The following is a 27,606-nucleotide window of genomic DNA, read 5'->3' as shown; positions in this document are numbered from 1 at the left end:
CCCCTGTCCATGCCTACTCGTCCAAGTGTCTGTGGTGAAATGCACCCTGTCACACACAGAGTTTCTCAAAGAAGCGGTGATGTTGTGTGCGACATGCTGGTGGAGCGCAGGCACACCTTTCTTTGAGAAGTAGTGCCGACTGGGCATCTGGTACTGGGGCACTGCGACGGACATAAGGTCTCGAAAATCCTCTGTGTCCACCAGGCGGAAAGGCAGCATTTCTGTAGCCAAGAGCTTGCAGATGGTGAAATTCAACCTCTTAGCTTTCTCATGGCTAGGAGGAAATGGTCTTTTACTTGTCCACATCTGAGGGACCGAGGGCTGGCTATTGTGCTTAGACGGGGTTGATAAGGGTGTCCCCGGCAAACTGCCGGTCTGTGAGGAAGATGCAGGCGGACATGTTAGGTTGCCTTGATCCAAAGGTGGTGCTATCGATGTCGGACAGCGCTCAACACCAGCTGGTGTTCCCACCTCAAAAGAAAATGATGACCTGCCAATCACGCTGGCTGTTGCGGGTAAAGAGGTGGCAGGTCTGCGCCCCAAAACAGGTGTGACTGCTGTCCCCCCAGTCACAGAGGATGAAGAGGCCGCGGATGCACAAGATATGGCAGACGGTGGTTGGCCCGGCCGGCTAGGCCGCATTGTAGCACACTGAGCTTCCCACTGCAGCTTATGCTTCATGTCCATGTGCCGGTTCATGCATGAAGTACTCAAACTATGTATTTTTTGGCCTCTACTTAGCTTTTGCTGACAAATGTTACAGATAACACGAGTTGGGTCATCTTTATCGATCTGAAAAAATGCCCAGGCTATGCAAGGCTTAGCACCCATGCGACCTGAAGAGCCACCACGACTTGTGGTGAGAGGCAGAGTTGTGTTTGAGGATGCAGTTGTTGACGTGCTTCCAGTACTACGTCTCTGTCCAGTAAGGCGCAACCTGACCTCGTCGTCACTAGCATCTTCCTCCACCTCCTCTGCTGACCTCATCTCTTGGCTGACTGTGGGTTGACAGTAAGTGGGATCTCCAACCTCATCATCATCACCCTGTGCGTTATCACACCCGTCGTCCTCAGAGCCAACCTGTTCCTGCCCTGACAAAAAACTAAAGTTGTCGCTCCAATCAGGTATTTGAGTCTTATCTTCGTCTTCCTCATTGTCTCCACCAACAGGAGTTACAGTTTTGGAATGAGGGTCTACATTATGGTCAGAACCTTCTGCGTCTGGTCCTGGATCCGACTCATAAAGATTCTGGGCATCAGTGCAGATCATTTCCTCGTCTGGATTCACAGAAGCGCTGGAGTCGACCTCTGATTCCCAGGCTATAGTATGAGTAAACAGCTCTGCAGACTCAACCATCTGTTCTACCTCATACTCAGACGGGCAGCTGGAGATTTGGGAGCTGTGAGGAAGCAAGTGCGATTGGGGTGACACCTTTGAGGACTGGAGTATTTGTGATGTTAAAGTTGATGTGGAGGAGAGCCCACTTAAAGGAGCACATGATATCCGTTGAAGCACCTGCTGTTTTTGTGCCTCATCTGGAATTTGTAGCGATTGGCGTGGCCGTAAGAAAGGGATCTTATCACATTGTCCGCTAAAAGAAGTAGACATTTTAGTTTGGCTGGAAGATGGTCTTTCTTCTGCAGATGTTACTGTTGCTTTAACACCTACCCCACGGACACAACCTTTTTTCCCCTTCCCAACACGCCTATTCCCCTTTCCACCAGCAGCAGGCCTTTTTCCACTCATTTTGGTGGTTAACTAATTCACAACTCTGGAGTTGTTTGCACAAAAAAACAATGGATGGTAACCGAGCAGAGCTGAGTGGCCCAACTGTGGTATTAGGCCAAAACTATTGGCTGGGTTAGATGCAGAAAAAAATTATATTCAATTTGCAACCTGATGGAGGTCAGTATAGATGGACTAATACAACAAGTCCCACACACAGCTAGAAGCCCAATATTTTTTCAGAGGTAGATGCAGAAAAAAATTATATTCAGTTTGCAACCTGATGGAGGTCTGTATAGATGGATTAATAGAACAAGACCCACACACAGCTAGAAGCCCAATATTTTTTCAGAGGTAGATGCAGAAAAAAATATATTCAGTTTGCAACCTGATGGAGGTCAGTATAGATGGACTAATACAACAAGTCCCACACACAGCTAGAAGCCCAATATTTTTTCAGAGGTAGATGCAGAAAAAAATATATTCAGTTTGCAACCTGATGGAGGTCAGTATAGATGGACTAATACAACAAGTCCCACACACAGCTAGAAGCCCAATATTTTTTCAGAGGAAGATGCAGAAAAAAATATATTCAGTTTGCAACCTGATGGAGGTCAGTATAGATGGACTAATACAACAAGTCCCACACACAGCTAGAAGCCCAATATTTTTTCAGAGGTAGATGCAGAAAAAAATATATTCAGTTTGCAACCTGATGGAGGTCAGTATAGATGGACTAATACAACAAGTCCCACACACAGCTAGAAGCCCAATATTTTTTCAGAGGTAGATGCAGAAAAAAATATATTCAGTTTGCAACCTGATGGAGGTCAGTATAGATGGACTAATACAACAAGTCCCACACACAGCTAGAAGCCCAAATATTTTTTCAGAGGTACTGTAGATGCAGATAAAAATTATTTTTCATTTGCAACCTGATGGAGGTTAGTATAGATGGACTAATAGAGAAAGTCCGACACACTGCTAGAAGGCCAAATATTTTTTCAGAGCTAGATGCAGAAAAAAATTATATTCAGTTTGCAACCTGATGGAGGTCAGTATAGATGGACTAACAGAGAAAGTCCCACACACTACTAGAAGGCCAAATATTTTTTCAGAGCTAGATGCATACAAAAAATTATTTTGAATTTGCAACCTGATGGAGGTCAGTATAGGTGGACTAATAGAACAAGTCCCACACACTGCTAGAAGGCCAAATATTTTTTCAGAGCTAGATGCAGAAAAAAATTATATTCAGTTTGCAACCTGATGGAGGTCTGTATAGATCGATTAATAGAACAAGACCCACACACAGCTAGAAGCCCAATATTTTTTCAGAGGTAGATGCAGAAAAAAATATATTCAGTTTGCAACCTGATGGAGGTCAGTATAGATGGACTAATACAACAAGTCCCACACACAGCTAGAAGCCCAATATTTTTTCAGAGGTAGATGCAGAAAAAAATATATTCAGTTTGCAACCTGATGGAGGTCAGTATAGATGGACTAATACAACAAGTCCCACACACAGCTAGAAGCCCAATATTTTTTCAGAGGTAGATGCAGAAAAAAATATATTCAGTTTGCAACCTGATGGAGGTCAGTATAGATGGACTAATACAACAAGTCCCACACACAGCTAGAAGCCCAAATATTTTTTCAGAGGTACTGTAGATGCAGATAAAAATTATTTTTAATTTGCAACCTGATGGAGGTCAGTATAGATGGACTAATAAAGAAAGTCCGACACACTGCTAGAAGGCCAAATATTTTTTCAGAGCTAGATGCAGAAAAAAATTATATTCAGTTTGCAACCTGATGGAGGTCAGTATAGATGGACTAATAGAATGATGCTATGCCCAAAAGATTTTACTTCACTAGGTGCACTAAAAAAATAGGTATTCTATACACAGGTGGTATATCTTGCAACACAGATAGGCTACTCCACTGACTAACACACTCTGCAATAGGCCAAAAAGGATTAGCTTTGCTAGATTCAGCCAAATGCTGTGAAAAAAACTTGCACAGCACTGGCACAGACCTGCCTGGCAAAAACTGATAGGAACTGATGTAACCTAGTCCTGAAAAGGACTCCAATTACAATTAGTCTTTACTCCCACAATCTATCTATTTAAGAGCACAGACCTCCCTGATAAAAGTCATAGGAAATGCTGTAACCTAGTCCTTAAAAGGACTGCAATCACAACTATTCCCTACTCCCAAGCTATCTGTATATTTGTGCGAAAATTGGCTTGAAATTAACAAGGTATAGCGCACACAGCAACAGCGGTGCCGTCTAACACGCAGCTGCAGCAGTGAGAAAATGGTGGCGACGGGGAAAATGGCTTGGTCTTATAGGGCAAGGACATGTGACATACACTGCCAATGACACATGCCCTTGCTTGTGTGAAAAAAAGCACTTCGCTCCGTGTGTGCGCTGCTGATAGGCTGACAGATTGCACCTCCCCACTGCAAATGCGGGAAAGAGAAAAAAAAATGGAGATCTTCATTGTTCCTGCAGAGATCCATCCCCTGCCCCTCCCCCCACCCCGCTGTACACTCAAACTGCATATTAACATTAATTTTCATCATTACTGAGAAAAAATCCAGTCATGATTTTGGTGCACGAACAGTTATCGAACATAACCTCGAACAGCCGAATTTTTCTCAAATTGTTCGTGTTCGCCGAACGGCTCGAACACCGCCCAAAACAGCTCGAATTTGAGATTGGCGAACAGTTCGAGTAGAACAACGCTCATCTCTATCCAGGACCAGACGCAAAAGGTTCTGAACATAATGTAGACCCTCATTCCCAAACTGTAACTCCTGTTGGTGGAGACAATGAGGAAGACGATGATGAGACTCAAATACCTAATTGGAGCGACAACTTTAGTTTTTTGTCAGGGCAGGAACAGGTTGGCTCTGAGGACGACGGGTGTGATAACACACAGGGTGATGATGATGAGGTTGGAGATCCCACTTACTGTCAACCCACAGTCAGCCAAGAGATGAGGTCAGCAGAGGAGGTGGAGAGGATGCTAGTGACGACGAGGTCAGGTTGCGCCTTCCTGGACAGAGACGTAGTACTGGAAGCACGTCAACAACTGCATCCTCAAACACAACTCTGCCTCTGACCACAATGCATAGCCTGGGCATTTTTTCAGATCGATAAAGATGACCCAACTCGTGTTATCTGTAACATTTGTCAACAAAAGCTAAGTAGAGACTAAAAAATACATAGTTTGAGTACTTCATGCATGAACCGGCACATGGACATGAAGCATAAGTTGCAGTGGGAAGCTCACTGTGCTACAATGCGGCCTAGCCGGCCGGGCCAACCACCATCTGCCCCATCTTGTGCATCTGCGGCCTCTTCATCCTCTGAGACTGGGGGGACAGCAGTCACATCTGTTTTGAGACGCAGACCTGCCACCTCTTTACCCGCAACAGCCAGCGAGATTGGCAAGTCATCATTTTCTTTGGAAGTGGTAACACCAGCTGGTGTTGAGCGCTCTCCGACATCGATAGCACCACCTTTGGATCAAGGCAACCTAACATGTCCCCCTGCATCTTCCTCACAGACCGGCAGTTTGCCGGGGACACCCTTATCAACCCCGTCTAAGCACAACAGCCAGCCCTCGGTCCCTCAGATGTGGACAAGTAAAAGACCATTCCTCCTAGCCATGAGAAAGCTAAGAGGTTGAATTTCACCATCTGCAAGCTCTTGGCTACAGAAATGCTGCCTTTCCGCCTGGTGGACACAGAGGATTTTCGAGACCTTATGTCCGTTGCAGTGCCCCAGTACCAGATGCCCTACTTCTCAAAGAAAGGTGTGCCTGCGCTCCACCAGCATGTCGCACACAACATCACCGCTTCTTTGAGAAACTCTGTGTGTGACAGGGTGCATTTCACCACAGACACTTGGACGAGTAGGCATGGACAGGAGCGTTACATGTCGCTGACTGGGCACTGGGTAACTATGGTGACAGCAGGACAAGGGGCTGCTGTCCAAGTCTTGCCGTCCCCACGAATTGTGCGTCAATCCTCTTTATGTCAAAGTTCCTCCACTGCTTCAGCCTACTCAACCTCCTCTCGGTCCTCCACCTGCACCCAAAGACTGTCTGGTCATGCCACAAGCTTTCTAACTGCGCGGAAGGGATCCTGCACACCTCCTTAATATGCTGGCAGTAGGGCTCAAAGTCATCAGGCGGTTTTTACTTTGAAATGTCTGGGAAATGTGAGTCACACAGCTGAGGAGTTGTGGTCAGCTCTGGAGAACCAATTTCATGAATGGTTGTCTCCACTAGACCTGAAACCAGGGAAGGCCGTGTGCGACAATGCTGCAAACCTGGGTGCGGCCCTTCGCCGGGGCAATGTCACACACGTGCCTTGTATGGCTCACGTGTTGAACCTGGTTGTCCAGCAATTTTTAGCCCACTATCCCGGACTAGATGGCCTTCTGCAGAGGGCACGGTCGCTGTGTGCTCACTTCCGCCGTTCGCATCCCGCAGCTCAGCGACTTACATCTCTACAGAAGTCGTTGGGCCTGCCACTTCACCGGCTAAAATGTGATGTGCCTACCCGGTGGAATTCAACTCTGCACATGTTGCAGCGACTGTGGCAGCACCGACAAGCCCTGGTGCAATACGTTCTGATGTATAACCTGGGCCAACGAGATCCAGAGGTGGGGCAAATCACGCTGGAGGAGTGGTCTCAGATCAGGGACCTATGCACCCTTCTGCACAGTTTTGAAATGGCGGCGAAGATGTTTAGTGCTGACGATGCCATTATCAGCATGACTATTCCAGTGATTTACATGCTGGAGCACATGTTAAACAGAATTCGGAGTCAGGTGGTGGCACAAGAGGAGGTGGAGGAAGTAGAGGAGGAGGAGTTGTATGCGGAAGGGCTAACATCTGCAAGGTCCAGACGGTCGGCAGCACCAAGGCGGCAGGCATGTGAGGGTGGGGGAGATGGTTTTACCTGGGTGCATGGTAGCAGCCAAACTAGTGAGGAAGGTGCAGGAGCCCAGGAAGAAGTGGAGGACGAACTGATGGAAGACTCATCAGAAGAGGGAGAGCTTGATCACATTTCTGTTGTGCGAGGTTGGGGGGAGAGGACAGAGGAAGGAAGCATGATTGTTACCTCGCCACCAACACAACAGGGACTTGGTGCTCCTGGATGCGCAAGACACATGAGTGCCTTCTTGCTGCACTACCTGCAACATAACCCTCGAATTGTGAGAATTAGAAATAATCCTGACTACTGGGTTGCCACACTGATAGATCCCCGGTACAAAAGAAAATTTGCAGAAATTATTCCTGCCATAGAAAGGGATGCACGCAAGCAGGAGTATTAGCAGAGACTGTTGCAGAATCTTACATGTGCTTTTCCACAAAACACCAGTGGTGCACGTAGTGAATCTCACAGTTCCAACTTGCCAACCGTGGGACCGTCGAGTGTTCAGCACTCAAACCGTAACAGAAACACAGTATCTGCTGGTAACATCAATTTTGCGGAATCATTTCACCACTTTTTTAGCCCATCCTTTGCAAGGCCACAGGAGACAAGAAGTCTGACACATAGTCAACGCCTAGAGACGATGGTACTGGAGTATCTCCAAGTAAACATTGAAGCCATGACTGTGTCACTGGACCCTTGCTCTTTTTGGGCTTCCAATCTGGATAAATGGCCGGAGCTCGCCACTTACGCCTTGGAGATCTTGTCATGCCCCGCAGCCAGCGTTCTGTCTGAACGTGTGTTCAGCGCTGCTGGTGGTGTGCTGACAGATAAGCGCACGCGGCTCTCCACTGATAATGTAGACAGACTTACGTTCATAAAGATGAACAAATCATGGATCCGAAACCACTTTTCTACCCCTGTGTCATCCTGGGGAGAGTAAAAGCTTGATGATTGGTTAAAATCACCTCACCAACCGTTTTAAGCTTTCAAATTACTAATCATGTTTATCTGTATCTTAGCTGGAAAATAATTTGGGCTTTGTAGCAGTGTGCAGTACTGATTTTATTAGGCCATCTATACTAAGCTCCACCAGATTTAAAATTAATAATAATTTTTAGCTGCATCTAGCCTGGAAAATAATTTTGGGGCTCCGAGATGCGCAAGACACATAAGTGCCTTCTTGCTGCACTACCTGCAACATGACCCTCAGATTGTCAGAATTTGAAGTAATCGTGACTACTGGGTTGCCACACTCTTAGATCCCCCACACTCTTCGATCAACCTTTTCATTTTAATAAAGACCAAAGAAATGGTCATTTTTGAAATTATAAGTAGTGATGAGCCACCCCCGTAGTGTTCGGGTTCGGTTCGGTTCGTGGAACACCGGGATGTTCGAGGAACTGTTCGTCGAACTGTTCGTCGAACACCTTAGAACACCGTCGAACACCGTTAAAACCAATGGCAGGCAAACAAAAACACATAGAAACACATAGAAAACACCTGCAAAGGTGTCCAAAAGCTGACAAACTGCTCAGAAGACACTCTCTTTAAAAAAGCCGGCCGGCAAATTCAGCAGCGGCATACACCGGTACCCGACAATTTAGACAAGAAGGAATAGAGCATCACACATAGATTAGATAGATAAAAACATGTCAGTCACACATATAAGAAGCACAGTGACAGTGTTGGTTACTGCACTTGTCATTTAGTGTAAAGGATTTATTAAAAAAAATATTAGTGTTTTCATGCACCGTCTCTTTAAAAAAGCCGGCCGGCAATTCAGCATCTGTACCCGACAATTTAGAACAGAAAGAATAGAGCTTCACACATAGATTAGATAGATAGAAACATGTCAGTCACATATATAATAAGTACAGTGACAGTGTTGCTTACTGTACTTGTCATTTAGTGTAAAGGATTTATTTAAAAAAATAATAGTGTTTTCATGCACTGTCTCTTTAAAAAAGCCGGCCGGCAATTCAGCAGCGGTACCCGACAATTTAGAACAGAAAGATAGAGCATCACACATAGATTAGATAGATAGAAACATGTCAGTCACATTTATAATAAGTACAGTGACAGTGTTGGTTACTGTACTTGTCATTTAGTGTTAAAATAAAGGATTTATTAAAATAAAAATTGGCGTGGGATCCCCCATAATTTTAGGCTCTAGCGGAGGTTAAGCAGACGGCTGGGGCAGATGTTTGAAGCCTCGGAAGGGGGTAATACCCATGGAGCTTCCCAGGCTACTAATATCAGCCCCCAGCTAAATACCTAGCCTTTACTAGCTATTAAAATGGGGGGACCCCCCCAAAAAAATGACGTGGGGTCCCCCCTATTTTAATAGCTAGCAAAGGCTAGGCAGACAGCTGGGGGCTGATATTAATAGCCCAGGAAGGGTACCATGAATATTGGCCCCCTCCCAGGCTAGAAACACCAGCCGTCAGCCGCCCCAGAAATGGCGCATCCATAGGATGCGCCAATTCTGGCACTTAGCCTCGCTCTTCCCACTGCCCTGTAGCGGTGGCAGTGGGGTAATAGGGCTGGGGTTGATGTCAGCTTATAATGCCAGCTGACATCAAGCCCAGGTTAGCAATGGAGAGGCGTCTATAAGACACCTCCATTACTAACCCCATAGTCAAAGTTAAAAAAAACACAAACACCCAGAATAAAGTCCTTTAATTGAAATAAACACACAATTCTTTATTGTTCTAAATTAAACCACACTTACCGTCACGCCCATTCCAGTTGAAGCCAACGATCTCCTGTAATAAAAATAAAATAATAAACCAACATCATCCTTACCTTTCCATGGTTCCCAGGACAGCTCCAGCTCTGCTACATCGAGATGACAGGCTGGACGGCAGCAGAACGCTGCCATCCAGCCTGTCATCCCGCGGACACTGAGAAGCGCAGGCATGCTTGCGCTCCTCACTGTCTCGCTGTGACGGCATCCAGATGAGCCGAGGTCATGTCCAATGAACTCGGCTCACCTCATGCACGTCACTGACAGCGTGGGAAAATTCTCACGCTGAAGCGCTGAGTGCAAGAGAATTTTCCCACGCTGTCAGTGAGGTGCATGAGGTGAGCTGAGTTCATTGGACATGAGCTCACCTCATGCACATCACTGACAGCGTGAGAATTTTCCCACGCTGTCAGTGACGTGCATGAGGTGAGCCGAGTTCATTGGACATGACCTCGGCTCATCTGGATGCCGTCACAGCGAGACAGTGAGGAGCGCAAGCATGCCTGCGCTTCTCAGTGTCCGCGGGATGACAGGCTGGATGACAGCGTTCTGCTACGGTCCAGCCTGTCATCTCGATGTAGCAGAGCTGAAGCTGTCGTGGGAACCATGGAAAGGTAAGGATGAGGTTGGTTTATTATTTTTCTTTTATTGCAGGAGATCGTTGGCTTCAGCTGGAATGGGTGTGATGGTAAGTATGGTTTAATTTAGAAAAATAAAGAATTGTGTGTTTATTTCAATTAAAAGACTTTATTCTGGGTGTTGTGTTTTTTTTAAATACTTTACTAGAAATTCATGGCGGTCATGTCTAATACTGGCGTGACCCCATGAATTTTGGGCTTGGGGCCAGCTGATAATACCAAGCTGGCCCTAACCCCTTTATTACCCAGTGAGCCACCGCACCAGGGCCCTGGATGAGTTGGGTACAGCGCCAGAAGATGGCGCTTCTATGAACGCGCCATTTTCCGGGGTGGCTGCGGACTGCAATTTGCAGCGGGGGGGGCCCAGAAAGCTTGGGCCTCCCTGCGCTGCAGATTCCAGCCCCCAGCTGCCTAGTTGTACCTGGCTGGACACAAAAATAGGGCGAAGCCCCACGTATTTTTTTTTTAATTATTTCATGAAATTCATGAAATAATTAAGAAAAAAAGGCCTTTCCTATATTGTTGTGTCCGGCCACGTACAAATAGTCAGCTGGTGGTTGGGGGCAGCCCGTTCCTGCCTGCTGTACCTGGCTGGACACAAATATAGTGCGAAGCCCCACTTCAATTTTTTTTAATTATTTCATGAAATTCATGAAATAATTAAGAAAAAAAGGCCTTCCCTATATTGTTGTGTCCGGCCAGGTACAAATAGGCAGCTGGTGGTTGGGGGCAGCCCGTTCCTGCCTGCTGTACCTGGCTGGACACAAATATAGTGCGAAGCCCCACTTCAATTTTTTATAATTATTTCATGAAATTCATGAAATAATTAAGAAAAAAAGGCCTTCCCTATATTGTTGTGTCCGACCAGGTACAAATAGGCAGCTGGTGGTTGGGGGCAGCCCGTTCCTGCCTGCTGTACCTGGCTGGACACAAATATAGTGCGAAGCCCCACTTCAATTTTTTTTAATTATTTCATGAAATTCATGAAATAATTAAGAAAAAAAGGCCTTCCCTATATTGTTGTGTCCGGCCACGTACAAATAGTCAGCTGGTGGTTGGGGGCAGCCCGTTCCTGACTGCTGTACCTGGCTGGACACAAATATAGTGCGAAGCCCCACTTCAATTTTTTTAAATTATTTCAGGAAATTCATGAAATAATTAAAAAAAAATTGACGTGGGGCTTCGCACTATATTTGTGTCCAGTCAGGTGCAGCAGGCAGGAACAGGCTGCCCCCAACCACCAGCTGCCTATTTGTACCTGGCCGGACACAACAATATAGGGAAGCCCTTTTTTTCTTAATTATTTCATGAAATAATTTAAAGAAAATTGACGTGGGGCTTCGCCCTGTTTTTGTGTCCAGCCAGGTACAACTAGGCAGCTGGGGGCTGGAATCCGCAGCGCAGGGAGGCCCAAGCTTTCTGGGCCACCCCCGCTGCAAATTGCAGTCCGCAGCCACCCCGGAAAATGGCGCGTTCATAGAAGCGCCATCTTCTGGCGCTGTACCCAACTCATCCAGGACCCTGGTGCGGTGGCTCACTGGGTAATAAAGGGGTTAAGGCCAGCTTGGCATTATCAGCTGGCCCTAAGCCCGAAATTCATGGGGTCACGCCAATATTAGACATGACCACCATGAATTTCTAGTAAAGTATTTAAAAAAAACACAACACCCAGAAAAAAGTCCTTTAATTGAAATAAACACACAATTCTTTATTGTTCTAAATTAAACCATACTTACCATCACACCCAGTCCAGCTGAAGCCAACGATCTCCTGCAATAAAAGTAAAATAATAAAGCAACATCATCCTTACCTTTCCATGGTTCCCATGACAGCTTCAGCTCTGCTACATCGAGATGACAGGCTGGACGGCAGCAGAACGCTGCCATCCAGCCTGTCATCCCGCAGACACTGAGAAGCGCAGGCTTGCTTGCGCTCCACAGTGTCTCTCTGTGAGGGCATCCAGATGAGCCGAGTTAATGTCCAATGAACTCGGCTCACCTCATGCACGTCACTGACAGCGTGGGAAAATTCTCCTGCACTCAGCGCTTCAGCGTGGGAGAATTCTCACACTGAAGCGCTGAGTGCAGGAGAATTCTCCCACGCTGTCAGTGACGTGCAGGAGGTGAGCTGAGTTCATTGGACATGAGCTCACCTTATGCACGTCACTGACAGCGTGGGAAAATTCTCCTGCACTCAGCGCTTCAGCGTGGGAGAATTCTCACGCTGAAGCGCTGAGTGCAGGAGAATTCTCCCACGCTGTCAGTGACGTGCAGGAGGTGAGCTGAGTTCATTGGACATGAGCTCACCTTATGCACGTCACTGACAGCGTGGGAGAATTCTCCTGCACTCACCGCTTCAGCGTGAGAATTTTCCCACGCTGTCAGTGACGTGCATGAGGTGAGCCGAGTACATTGGACATGAACTCGGCTCTTCTGGATGCCGTCACAGAGAGACGCTGAGCAGCGCAAGCAAGCCTGCGCTTCTCAGTGTCTGCGGGATGACAGGCTGGATGGCAGCTTTCTGCTGCGGTCCAGCCTGTCATCTCGATGTAGCAGAGCTGAAGCTGTCGTGGGAACCATGGGAAGGTAAGGATTATGTTGCTTTATTATTTTTATTTTATTGCAGGGGATCGTTGGCTTCAGCTGGAATGGGCGTGATTGTAGGTATGGTTTAATTTAGAACAATAAAGAATTGTGTCTTTATTTCAATTAAAGGACTTTATTCTGGGTGTTTGTGTTTTTTTTTTTAACTTTGACTATGGGGTTAGTAATGGGGGTGTCTTATAGACGCCTCTCCATTACTAACCTGGGCTTGATGTCAGCTGGCATTATAAGCTGACATCAACCCCAGCCCTATTACCCCACTGCCACCGCTACAGGGCAGTGGGAAGAGCGAGGCTAAGTGCCAGAATTGGCGCATCCTATGGATGTGCCATTTCTGGGGCGGCTGACGGCTGGTGTTTCTAGCCTGGGAGGGGGCCAATATTCATGGCTCCCTTCCTGGGCTATTAATATCAGCCCCCAGCTGTCTGCCTAGCCTTTGCTAGCTATTAAAATAGGGGGGACCCCACGTCAATTTTTTGGGGGGTCCCCCATTTTAATAGCTAGTAAAGGCTAGGCATTCAGCTGGGGGCTGATATTAGTAGCCTGGGAAGCTCCGTGGGTATTACCCCCTTCCCAGGCTTCAAACATCTGCCCCAGCCGTCTGCTTAACCTCCGCTAGAGACTAAAATTATGGGGGATCCCACGCCAATTTTTTTTAAAATAAATCCTTTATTTTAACACTAAATGACAAGTACAGTAAGCAACACTGTCACTGTACTTCATATATATGTGACTGACATGTTTCTATCTATCTAATCTATGTGTGATGCTCTATTGCTTCCATTCTAAATTGTCGGGTACAGATGCTGAAATGCCGGCCGGCTTTTTTAAAGAGACAGTGCATGAAAACACTATTATTTTTTTTAAGAAATCCTTTACACTAAATGGCAAGTACAGTAATCAACACTGTCACTGTACTTCTTATATATGTGACTGACATGTTTCTATCTATCTAATCTATGTGTGATTCTCTATTCTTTCTATTCTAAATTGTCGGGTACAGATGCTGAATTGCCGGCCGGCTTTTTTAAAGAGACGGTGCATGAAAACACTAATATTTTTTTTTATAAATCCTTTACACTAAATGACAAGTACAGTAATCAACACTGTCACTGTACTTCTTATATATGTGACTGACATGTTTCTATCTATCTAATCTATGTGTGATGCTCTATTCTTTCGGTTCTAAATTGTCGAGTACCGGTGTATGCCGCTGCTGAATTGCCGGCTTTTCATGTTTCACTGTGAGCACTGTTCCCATCAATTTGGGCAATCACTCTAATGCCACAACCACCATAGCTGTGGCATTACAGTGAGTGGCAGACAATCCCTGCATGATTGGTGCTCTAAATAGCGCCAGACATGCAGGACACGCTTTTGGTGCACGAACAGTTATCGAACATAACCTCGAACAGCCGAATTTTTTGCAAATCGTTCGGGTTCGTCGAACAACTTGAACACCGCCCAAAACAGCTCGAATTTGAGATTGGCGAACAGTTCTAGTCGAACACCGCTCATCTCTAATTATAAGCATTAGCAGGTTATAAGAAACTGAAATCAAACAGTTTTCAACTCAAAACTTTATTCTAGGTTATGTTACATTTGCACATAGGACCCCTTGTTCGAAAGGAGCTTCTGAACTCTCCCATCCATTGAATTTGTCAGGTTTTGGATGGTTTCTGTAACGGGTCTGGGAGGTGGAACCTCTGAGCTATTATACAAAGGGGCAGTCCTTGTAAGGAAGCAGGTGGCTCCCAGGAAAGGCGGGCAGGTAGTCACGGCAAGTGACAGGGACAGTCTCTGGGTAGAAGGGCAGGAGGATACGGCAAATGACAGGGACAGTCTCTGGGTAAAAGGGCAGGAGGATACGGCAAGTGACAGGGACAGTCTCTGGGTTGAAGAGCAGGAGGACACGGCAAGTGACGGGGACCGTCTCTTGACAGACGGGTGGTCACGGCGAGTGACGGCAGAGCCTCCAGGTAGGCTAGCAGGCAGGTAGCAGATGTGCACTCCCAGGTGAGCGGGCAAGAGTCTCTGGACAGGCAGGTGGTCATGGCACGTGACGGCGGAGCCTCCAGTTAGGCTAGCAGGCAGGTAGCAGGTGAGCGCTCCCAGGTGAGCGGGCAGACTGGTCCATAGACAGACTGGCAGGTGATGGTAGCAGACCGTCGGACCGCAGGAAAGCACACAGATTAGTCAGGAATCAGGCAGGAATCTGGCAGGTAACAGGCAGGTATCTGGTAACGGGACCTGAGGGCTGAAGCAGAGTTGAGAGGCTTTGCAACAACATTGCTCGGGCACCTCCATTTTGGAGGAGGTGCCTTATATATGGAGAGGTCCTCCGGCCATTGGCCGGGGACTCCTTCGGGCGGCGCGCGCGGCCCCTTTAAGAGAGGGGGAGCGCGCGCGCTCGCGCGCCCTAAGCACAGTGACCGGGAAGGAGCACGCGCTGCCAGCAGAGCGGGAGGAAGACGCCGGGCACTGAGCGGAGAGGTGAGGGGAACAGCGTCCCTGCCTAGCAGGAGGCAGGGACGCCGACTCTACAGTACCCCCCCCTTTAGGCCCCCCCTTTTTTAGGCCAGACAGAAATTTACCAAGGATGAGAGGGGCATGGATGTTCTCCCGGGGCTCCCACGTTCTCTCCTCAGGACCAAACCCCTTCCAATCTACTAGAAAAAAGGTCTTTCCTCTTACCCTTTTGGTGGCCAGAATGTTCTCTACCTCAAACTCGTTTTCAGCGGAAACCGGAGCAGGGGGCGTACCTGTAGACTTGGAAAAAGAGTTAAGTACCACAGGTTTGAGGAGAGATACATGGAAGGAGTTAGGGATCCGCAAGTTGGCCGGGAGTTTCAATTTATAGGCCACCGGGTTGATCTGTTTGATAACCTCCAGTGGGCCGATGAACCGAGGCCCTAACTTGTAGGAAGGAACCTTGAGCCGGAAATACTTGGACGAGAGCCAGACTTTATCTCCAGGATGGAATTGTGGAGGATCCAGGCGTTTTTTGTCAGCGTGTTTTTTCATCCGCTCGGACGACTGAAGGAGTGCGGATCGGGTACTCTCCCAAATGGAGGAAAATTTGCTAACGAGAGATTCCGCTGCCGGATTGTCCACCGAGGTGGAGACGGGAAATGGGATCCGAGGATGCTGACCGAAGACTACAAAAAACGGGGATTTGGAGGAAGATTCGCTCTCGTGATTATTGTAAGAGAATTTGGCCCATGGTAGGAGATCCACCCAGTCTGAATGGTGGGCATTAATGAAGTGCTGGAGGTAACTGGTCAGGATCTGATTGATCTGCTCCACTTGACCATTGGACTGTGGGTGGTAAGCGGAGGAGAAGTCCAGGGTGACGTCTAGCAGCTTACATGTGGCTCTCCAGAAGCGTGAGGTGAACTGAACCCCACGATCCGACACGATGTGGAGGGGCAGGCCATGGAGACGGAAGATGTGGCGGATAAAGTCTTTAGCCAGCTCGGGTGCAGACGGGAGGCCTGGCAGGGGAATGAAATGAGCCATTTTGGAAAAGCGGTCAGCGACCACCCAAATGACCGTACAACCGGCAGAGACAGGGAGATCTGTTATGAAGTCCATAGCTATAGGCTGCCAGGGGGCAGCAGGTACTGGAAGAGGAAGGAGGCGACCGGCTGGCAGGTGTCTCGGAACCTTGTTGCGGGCGCAGGACACACAGGCAGAAACAAAGTCTATTATGTCCTTGTGCAGGGTAGGCCACCAGTAGTACCGCGTAATAAGCTGGAGGGTCTTTTTCTGACCGGCGTGGCCAGCTAGCTTAGATGAGTGACCCCAGTGTAGGATCTTCTCCTGATCAGGTACCGTTACGAATGTCTTACCGGGAGGGAGACGATTTAGACTCACTGGGGCCACCTGCATTACTCTGGCGGGATCGATGATGTGTTTAGGTTCCTCCTCAAGATCAGACACCAGGAAGGATCGGGACAAGGCGTCAGCTTTGATGTTTTTGTCAGCCGGGCGAAAATGAAGAACGAAATCAAAGCGGGCAAAAAACAAGGACCACCGGGCTTGGCGCGGGTTAAGTCTCTGGGCGCTCTGGAGGTAGGCCAAGTTCTTGTGGTCTGTGTAAATTATTACCGGGTGGAGAGGCCCCTCGAGCAGGTAACGCCACTCCTCCAGTGCCAGCTTAATGGCCAATAATTCTCGGTCCCCTATAGAATAATTGCGCTCAGAAGAGGAGAAGAGTTTGGAGAAAAAGCCGCAGGTTACTATTCTTCCGGAAGATGACTTTTGGGTAAGTACCGCCCCGGCTCCGGAGGAGGAAGCGTCAACTTCTAGGAAGAATTGTTTGTTGCCATCCGGACGATGCAGCACCGGGGCAGAGGAGAAAGCCTGTTTTAAGGAAAGAAAGGCTTCCTCTGCTTCGGGCGGCCATTCTCTGGGATTAGCACCCTTGCGGGTGAGCGCAGAGATAGGGGCAGTCCGGGAAGAGAAGTGCGGTATGAAGAGGCGGTAATAGTTGGCGAAGCCCAGGAACCGCTGAATAGCCTTCAACCCCTCTGGTCGGGGCCACTTCTGGATGGCAGACAGTTTCTCAGGATCCATTTGTAGGCCGGTCTGAGAGATTATGTAGCCCAGAAATGGAAGTGAGGCTTGCTCAAAGATGCACTTCTCATATTTAGCGTAGAGGTGGTTCTGCCTGAGCCTGAGCAGGACCTGACGAACATCCCTCCGGTGAGTAGGAAGATCCAGAGAGAAGACCAAGATGTCGTCCAGGTACACCACCACGCAGGAGTAGAGAAGGTCACGGAAGATGTCATTGACCAACTCTTGAAAGACGGCAGGAGCGTTACAGAGACCGAAGGGCATTACAAGGTACTCATAGTGGCCGTCCCGGGTGTTGAATGCCGTCTTCCACTCATCCCCCTGACGGATACGGACCAGGTTATATGCCCCACGGAGATCCAGTTTGTTGTAGATTCTAGCCCCCCTCAGACGGTCAAATAATTCAGGAATGAGCGGAAGGGGGTATTTATTCTTCACTGTAATCTGGTTAAGGCCTCTATAGTCTATACATGGACGGAGTGAGCCGTCCTTCTTTTTGACGAAGAAGAAGCCTGCTCCCGCCGGGGAGGTAGATTTCCGGATAAATCCCCGGGCCAGATTCTCCTCAATATATTCTGACATGGACCGGGTCTCTGCAGCAGACAAAGGGTAGATACGCCCACGGGGAGGAGTAGAGCCGGGTATCAGGTCGATTGGGCAGTCGTATGGTCTATGAGGGGGTAATGTCTCTGCTTCTTTTTTATTGAAGACATCCACATAAGACCAATAGGGAACCGGTAGACCAGGTAGATTGGCTGGGGTAGGAGAAGGACGAGCAGGATGAATGGGAACTAGACAAGTCTTATGGCAGTCCTGTCCCCAGCGAAGGACTTCTCCGGTCTGCCAGTCAAGCACGGGTGCATGTTTCTGGAGCCAAGGTAGGCCTAGCAAGAGTGCGTGAGAGAGTCCAGGCAGAACATGAAAGGAGATGCTCTCAGAATGCAGCATTCCCACCTGTAGAGTTAGAGATTCGGTGATGAGTTGGAAGGGATGTGGTAAGAGGTCCCCATCTACGGCGGCGACAGATAAAGGTACGGCCAGGGGTTTGGTGGGAATGCGGTATTTTTCTACCAGGGATTGAGAGATGAGATTTCCAGCAGCTCCTTAGTCAAGTTGAGCCAGTTCAAAATAGAGGTTCTCTCCGCAGATGATAGAGACTGACAGCATCAGGGATGGAGAGGGTTTACTTTTGTCTAGGGCGACCTCTCTGAGCGATCCTAGACACAGGCGTTTCCCGACCTCTCTGGGCAGGAACGGATCCGGTGCTCCTTACTGCCACAGTAGAAGCAGCTCCCCTCGGCACGGCGTAAGTCTTGACGGGTTTTGACCATCTTGGTCTGGTCGACCTGCATAGGCTCAGGTGAGTGTGCCTGGGGAGTAACGGAGGGAGTGACGGGTTTCTGGAAGGTAGGGGCTAGACGTGGAAACCTCCTCTCACGGGTGACCTCTTTGGCGCGCTCCTGGAACCGGATGTCAATCCAGATGGCAAGTGTTATTAAATCATCGAGAGTGGTAGGAATGTCCCGACCGGCGAGTTCATCTTTAATACGGCCGGACAGACCCTCCCAGAAGACAACACCAGTGCATCATTATCCCAGGCCAGCTCCAAAGCAAGGGGACGGAACCGTATGGCATATTGGCCCACGGTGAGACTTCCTTGGCGGAGGCGTAGCAGAGATGAGGCGGATGAGGTCTTCCGTCCTGGTTCGTCGAAGACTTTCCGGAAAGCCGTGAGAAAGGCTAGCAGGTTGGACACCAGGGGGTCTCCTCTCTCCCATAGAGGATTTAACCAAGCCAGCGCCTCCCCCGTGAGATGGGACATGATGAAGGCTACCTTGGCTCGGTCGGTGGAAAACTGGTGTGACAATAGTTCGAAATGCAGAGTGCACTGGTTAATGAAGCCCCGGGCCTGGACGGGATCTCCGCCAAAACGAGGCGAGGCGAAAAGGCGGGGACCGGGAAGAGATGCCATGGTATTGATGAGCAGCGGCGGTGCCGGGGTAGTAAGTGTGCGAGTGGAGGCCGCTCCGGATGAGGCAGTCAATGTGTCCAGGCGGGAGTTAACACTACACAGGTGACTCAGGATGGAGTCCTGTTGGGACCTCTGACGGGAGAGTTCATGACACAGGTCCGAGAGCGAGGGAGCTTGTGTGCCACCGGGTTCCATGGCCCAAGCAAACTGTAATGGGTCTGGGAGGTGGAACCTCTGAGCTACTATACAAAGGGGCAGTCCTTGTAAGGAAGCAGGTGGCTCCCAGGAAAGGCGGGCAGGTAGTCACGGCAAGTGACAGGGACAGTCTCTGGGTAGAAGGGCAGGAGGATACGGCAAATGACAGGGACAGTCTCTGGGTAGAAGGGCAGGAGGATACGGCAAGTGACAGGGACAGTCTCTGGGTTGAAGAGCAGGAGGACACGGCAAGTGACGGGGACAGTCTCTTGACATACAGGTGGTCACGGCAAGTGACGGCAGAGCCTCCAGGTAGGCTAGCAGGCAGGTAGCAGATGTGTGCTCCCAGGTGAGCAGGCGAGAGTCTCTGGACAAGCAGGTGGTCACGGCACGTGACGGCGGAGCCTCCAGGTAGGCTAGCAGGCAGGTAGCAGGTGAGCGCTCCCAGGTGATCGGGCAGACTGGTCCATAGACAGACTGGCAGGTGATGGTAGCAGACCGTCGGACTGCAGGAAAGCACACAGATTAGTCAGGAATCAGGCAGGAATCTGGCAGGTAACAGGCAGGTATCTAGTAACGGGACCTGAGGGCCGAAGCAGAGTTGAGAGGCTTTGCAACAACATTGCTCGGGCACCTCCATTTTGGAGGAGGTGCCTTATATATGGAGAGGTCCTCCGGCCATTGGTCGGGGACTCCTTAGGGCGGCGCGCGCGGCCCCTTTAAGAGAGGGGGAGCGCGCGCGCGTCCTAAGCACAGTGACCGGGGAGGAGCGCGCGCTGCCAGCAGAGCGGGAGGAAGACGCCGGGCACGGAGCGGAGAGGTGAGTGGAACAGCGTCCCTGCCTAGCAGGAGGCAGGGACGCCGACGCTACAGTTTCTGCTGCAATTGTTTTGCATGAGGACAGAATACCCTCCCAGAGCTGTTGCTTAGATGTGAACTGCCTCCCGCCATCATAGACACTCCTTTTGATGATGCTCCAGAGGTTCTGAATGGGGTAGAGGTCAGGGGAGCATGGGGGTCACACCATAAGTTTGTCCCCTTTTATGCCCATATCAGCCAGAGATGCAGATGTGTTATGTGCAGCATGAGACGGTGCATTATCATGCATGAAAATGATGTTGCTGTGGAATACACGGTTCTTCTTCTTGAACCATGGCAGGAAGTGCTGTTTGAGAAACTCCACATACATTATGGAGTTCATCTTTACCCTTTCAGGGATCCTAAAGGGGCCAACAATCTCTCTCCCCATGATTCCAGCCCAAAACATTACTCCACCTCCTCCTTGTTGGCACTGTAGCCGTGTTTGCGTGGGGTGTCCATCAACCAGTCATCCTCCACTCCATCCATCTGGACCATCGAGCGTTGCACGGCACTCATCCGTGAACAAAACTGTTTTGAAGTCAGTCTTCATGTATTGTTTGGCCCACTGGAGCCGTTTCTGCTTGTGTGCAGTGGATAGAGAAGGTCAACAGGATGGCGTACGCACAGCTGCAAACCTCTGAAGGACACTGCATCTTGTTGTTCGGGGGACGTTGGAGGCACCAGCAGCTTCAAAAACTTGTCTGCTGCTATGACAAGGCTTTTTTGCCGCTGCTCTTTTAACCTGACGTAATTGCCTGTAGGAAAGAGTCCTCAATTTGCCCTTATCAGCACGCACACGTGTGTACTGTGAATCAGCTACATACTTCTTGATTGCCAAGACACTTCATCCTGATCATCGCACAATGTTGATTGTAGTCATGCCTTGACCTAAACACTCCACAATTTGTTGCTTCTCAGCAGCCGACACATCCTTTTTCTTTCCCATTTTGGCAGAAAATGTAGGCTGCTTAATAATGTGGGACAGCCTTCTTAAGTAGTCTTGCCGTTCATTGGACACACCTGCCAAACTAATTAGCACAGGTGTCTGCAATTGCTTACAGTGATATAAAGAGCCCTGACACACATCACCATCAATGAGTTTAACTGACAAATAAATTCTTCCCTTATCACTCCTAAACACTTTTTGCGTAATAATTTGGAACACAGTGTACATGTGCTTTTCCACAAAACACCAGTGGTTCACGTAGTGAATCTTACAGTTCTAACTTGCCAACTGTGGTCTGTATGGAGTTGTTCAATAAAGGGCCCAAAATTAAGATAACATAGACGGGAGAGGTCTCTATGAATAGGAATTCCTAAGAATTTGATACCCTGTGAGGGCCAGGCAAAGGGAAAGTTGGACTGGATGGAATCCTGTATGGATTTGGGGAGGGAGACATCGAGTGCCTCAGACTTCGCTGTATTGATTTTAAAATTTGACCATGTAACAAAGTGATCTATTTCAGCCATAACAGCAGGGATGGATATATGTGATTGAGTGATATATACTAGGACATCATCAGCAAATAGAGAGCACTTGTACTCGGTGCCTCCCACCTCAATCCACCTAATATTGGGGTTATGGCGAATTGATGAGAGCAGGTGCTCCGTCACTAGGATGTATAAGAGAGGGGACAGAGGACATCCCTGCCTTGTCCCATTGGTGATTATGAAAGGTGATGAAAATGTTCTGACGCGCCCCCTGGGCCTTGGGACATCCGGAGCCAGACCCTTTTTGGTGGATGCTGGTGGTTGTAGCCTCCGTGGCAGCGACCCGGTTCCGTGGCTCAGGGCGGTCAAACCAGTGGCAAACTCTTTATGTGGTTTTGATGTTTAAATGTCCGACTACGCCACCCGTGGATTGCAGTCAGAGTGAACCGCCGCTTCAGGGCAGACCACTGAGGCTGGTGTTGTGGGTGCAGCAGAGCGTAGCATAACTCCCCACGGAAGGAGTATAGCCTCAGGGCAGTGTATGCGGAGGATGGGCGTGATGGTGCAGGGCAGCAGCAGTAACGACACGGAGTCAGTGATGCAGTCCAGGGCCTTTACTCACAGTTCTTATTATCCAGACCACTTCTGCAGGTAACGGCTGCCCACGTCGTACTGTGCTCACCAGGTGAGGGGCTCAAACAACTCCCAGATAACTTTGGAGCGCTTCACAGGACCCCCTTTGTGTGTCCTTTGTCTGGCCTTTCTTACCAACCCTTCTGTCCGGCTGCCTCGGGCCTCCTCTTTGTAAACTTGGCGCCAGTATCTCTGACCCTATGTGCTGCCCTCCTAGCGGGTGTAGCGAGAGGCTGCGCCACATAAAATGTCACAGCCGCCAGTTTCTAGCTGAGGGTCGTTTCCCGCCTCCACTAGTTTCGGGGACCGGTCTCTCCCTTTGGCCTGACCCCTCCACGCTGGTGGATTCGGGCGTGCGGTGGCGACTCGCCCATCCACACCCCTGGGATCCCTTCATTCCTTGTTCCTGGAGCCTTCTACGCTCCTCTTCCTTCCTTCTCCCTCTTCCAGGCCTGGGCCTCTGTCACTAGGCCCGCCTCTGGAGCAGAGCTCATGCAGAGCCCCTGCTCCCTGTCACTTCTGCTCAGACTTCTCTGCACTGAACTAAGATGGTGCCCACCTTTTATACTCCCTTCTCAATGCACCCAGGAGCTGCTTCCTCCCTGCTCCTGCACTACAGGGTTCCCCTTCCTCAGTGTTCCCTCCCCCCACTCCAGCCAGGGAAAAGGACTGTCATGCCCATCTCAGGGGCATATTGGTCTCCCTGCCCCACGGCAATGTGGTGTAATGCATGCAGGTGTCGGGGTCCTGATCCACACTCCATCCTTACCTGAGAGTGAGATATCGCACCTCTGGGTGAGGTGCAATACCTCTGCAGCAACCGAGCCCTCGGGGTGCTACAGTTCCAGTTATCTTCAGCCTAGGTGACGCATTGCGATACAGGGCCGTGATTTTGGCTATAAAAGGGTCCCCTAGACCCCTACCCCAAGCTTTTTAAGAGAATAATATATGGCATGCCAGGAGACTCTATGGAATGCTTTCTCAGCATCCAAAGAGAGTATCTAATTACAAATTTTTAACTGCATCTAGCCCAGGAAATACTTTGTGCCTAGTAGCAGTGTCTGCTAGTCAGCGGATTATCCCGGCTGTTAAGCAAGCTACACCACCTGTAGTTTGGACACTTAATTTTTTCACAGGAAATGCTTCGGGACCACGGGATACTCAGTGAAGAGCATCAGGAGGCACCCCAAGGCATAGGGGCTGGGACTGGCGGTAGGACGCCTTGCGGTGGACAGCCGAGCTCGATCCTTATAAAAGCTTTTTAACTGCAGCAGCTTTAGTGGACGCTACTGGAGCTGGAATTACGCAGCTGCTGGCATGAGACTTGCCCTTCAATAGATCCTTGTAAAAAGTGTATTCATTCAAATTAGAGGGACAATTTAAATTAAAAACCTTAGAGCTGCCTCCACCACAGGGGGGATCGCTCGACCCACCAGCGGACAGGCACCAGTATTGGGAGAGGGGGGCTGGCCGTCAGGGTCCACCGCGGCTCTGGCACAAACCCGGCGACACGGAGGTGGCACGGGCAGGAACGGACTGGCCGTGTCGGCTTCTCACTTCTTGGATTTTAGAAGGGCATGACATGCCTATATCTGTGTCTCCCCCTCCTTTTACTCCTCCACCTCTTTTCTTTTCGCATGACTATATGTACTTGTCACTTTTCCATGTGTTACTTATGTCTTCTGAGCAGTTTGTTAGCTTTTGGACACCTTTGAAGGTGTTTTCTATGTGTTTCTATGTGTTTTTGCTTTCCTGCCATTGGTTTTAACAGTGTTCGAACGTGTTCGACGAACAGTTCGACGAACAGTTCGGCGAACACAAGGGTGTTCGACGAACCGAACCGAACTCAAACACTACTCCATAACATTCTATCACCCATGCAGTGTGTTCGGAGGTTTGCGCATGCGCCGTCCATGCTCCGGGTGTCTCTGGCTCGGCGTCTCTATGTGTCAGGTGACTCGGACCTCCGATGTCATTAGTCACATGACGCGGGTGTCAGTGGCTCCCGGCCCCTCTGAACGGCGCATGCGCAATATTTTCTTTGACCGCGCTGCATTGGTATGCAATTACACATAGTAATGACTCCACCCCCTTCCGGCCCGTCAATCCCGGACTTCCGGTTCCCGTGTCTCAGTGTTTACGGTTAATACCGCTCACTATGACTGGCTAGTCACCCCTATTTAAACCTTCCAGTTCAAAGGATCCGTACCCCCTGACGAAGGTCCTCAGCGTCCGAAACGCGCGTCGGGGTGTGCTCCGCATTCTACCTCATCACCCTTATCAGGTAACATACGGCATTTCCATACTTTTCCCTGCTACAACATTTATTATATTACAGGTGGTCACATCCTTGTGCTCTTACTACCCCTTCCCTCTTCCCTCTCCCTTCCCTCCTTTTCGGGGTATTTGTTCATGAATTACATTGATGGTGCTTATTTTGGTAGTTATCCTTAGATATTATATTTATGCAATGATCTATATTTCTCTTAACCATTATTATGCATGGACATTTTATACTACCCTAAGTGCCTTATAGATATATGTAAATCAATTGTTGAGGCTTCCATTTATTATATATGACTGATGTGTGCATATATGCCTCAACAGTACCCTGCCAGATCAGTAGGATGTCATCAATGTACCGCGTCCAGAGGGGGACGCAGTCCATTGACGCTCGTCGATCTGGCAGGGTGAGGTCCCTCTCCCACAGCCCCAGGAAAAGGTTAGTGTAAGCCGATGCAAAAGTTGCACCCATGGCAGTACCCTGGAGCTGTAGGTAGAAGGACCCCTTAAGCGTGAAGAAATTGTGCGTGAGGGCAAATTCCAAGAGTTCCATCACCAATTCCATCACCAATTTGATCATGTCACTGGATAGGTTTGATGTATTTAGAAAAAAAGGAGATGCCCTAAGACCATCTACATGTTTGATACTTGTGTAGAGGGATTCTACATCTCCTGTCACTAAAATCATTTCAGGATCCAAGCACAAGCCATCAACTCTCTTTAGTAAATCACCCGTATCAAGGAGGAATGAGGGAAGACATTCTACTAGAGGTTGACATTTTCTGGGAAGTTCCCTGCCCCAAAAATAATAGGAAGACCAGGTGGTATGGAAACATTTTTGTGCACTTTGCGCAACAGGTATAGTGTAGAAACCGTAGGTTCACTGACAAGTAGTGCCGATGCCAGCTCCTTAGTGATGACCTCATTGCCTACAGCTTGATTGATGATCTTAGATAATTGTAACGAGAAAGAGGCCAAGGGGTTGAACGTCAAGCGTTTATAACAAGTTTTATTGTTCAATTCACCGAAGTCCTCACTCTCATACATATCTTTGGGCCATAGCACAATGTTGCCACCCTTGTCGGCTGGCCTCAGCACTACGTCAGGAAGATTTTGAAGGGCTCGTAGGCGCACACGCTCATTCCTAGTAAGATTATCTTTTTGTATATAACGTGGAATACGCTCAAACTCCTTTGTTACTACCTGAACAAACAGGTCTATATTAGCGCAGGTGGACAGTGGGGGAAATTTCTTTGACTTAATCTTAATTGATGAAGGGATCTTACCTCCCTCTTCAATATTGTGCTCACTGGCAAGTTCCTCCAAAGTTCGCAAAGCTATTTGCTCTTCTTCTGTTGGGAATAGATTAAATTGTTTCTCATTAAAATAATATTTTTTAAACAACAGAGATCTTGCAAACAAGTGAAGATCTTTCACCGCAGTGAACACATCAAATTTACTTTTAGGTGAGAAGGAGAGATCCCTACTCAACAATGTAAGATCAGTGTCAGTCAATTTATAACTACTGAGATTGATTACCTTGCTATCCCCACTGTCCACGAACGGCTTTTTGTACGGTCTACGTCTATACGGATGGAAATTAGCGTCACGTGTCCTTTTGAGGCTTAATCCTGATCTCTTAGTAATTGATGAAGATGATTCACTAAGAGATGAGAGTGATGTAATCGAAGATGAACGTTGTGCATATGAAGGTTTGAGTAGTGGATTTCCTCCAATAATATACTGCGTTAGAGGCAAAGTCCCGTTGGTCTCTTGACATTTTTGATGTTTGGATGTCATGAATTTTTTTGACACACAAGTCTAGATTTTTCTCTATTTGAGCATCAAAACTCTGAAGTTTCTCACTTGGGCATGTAGTTCTGAGTTTACTTTGTGCTTCATCAATGGATTCATCAAGGGCCAAAATAACCTTAGTATTATGTTCTATCAATAACTGCATGAATCCTGAAGAACATGTGTTACAAAGGTTCTCCCAACTAGAGATAAAGTCATTATCATCCACTATAAAAGTGGGAATCACCCGCACTCTCAGCCCTCTTGGAATCAATTTGTTGTTGATGTACCTCTGTAGGAAAGCCCTGTTCCACCACAATTTAGTCCGTTTCAAAAACAGATCCTGTATGGATTGAACCTGATTGTCCCAATTTTGATCACTCTCTACCTGCTGTTCAGCACCACCCATTCCAAACACCTGATCAATTTGGCCGAGCCAGGTCTGTTCCTTGGCTCTGAAATCCATCACTGTTGGAAACAAAACAACCGTGCATAACACGGAAAAAGTAAGTATATCTATATTTCTCAACTGGTACATATTATATATTAAATGAGACAAAATGACTCACACCTGAGGATACTAATGAGGGTAAATCGCCAGACACAGGGAACTCATAGAAGAACAAAGCGATCAGAAAGACCCAAACGAATAGTTATCAGTATAAAAAATAACTTTTATTACATAAGATAGAATTAAAAATGCATATTTGACAGAAGTGGTGCAGATACACGCGTGGTCCGTCTGTGAGCTCCCACACTATACTGTCCAGAGTCCAGGTATGAACCATTCAATTTTCCTCATGTCTACCCCTTGTGGCTAGCTGGATATTTAATTCTATGGTGATTATCTAATGCACTGGCAATGATAGATTAATACTAACTTCCTGGACACCTACAATACATATATTCTGATTGGGACTGTATTATGGTAATGTGGGGTACGCAATATCAGTACACATTACCTTAGAGCTATTGTGGTTCTCACAGAATGGACCTCGTCGGTCCTACACCATGATGGATTTTTTATAGTGTATGTATCTGTACCACTTCTGTCAAATATGCATTTTTTGCATTTTTAATTCTATCTTATGTAATAAAAGTTATTTTTTATACTGATAAATATTCGTTTGGGTCTTTCTGATCGCTTTGTTCTTCTATGAGTTCACTGGGTTAATATTGTTGAAG

Source organism: Phyllobates terribilis, unplaced genomic scaffold, assembly GCF_046119375.1.
Source record: "Phyllobates terribilis strain yellow unplaced genomic scaffold, ASM4611937v1 Scaffold_182__1_contigs__length_3807330, whole genome shotgun sequence".
NCBI lineage: Eukaryota > Metazoa > Chordata > Amphibia > Anura > Dendrobatidae > Phyllobates > Phyllobates terribilis.
Note: the sequence above shows the minus strand (reverse complement) of the source record.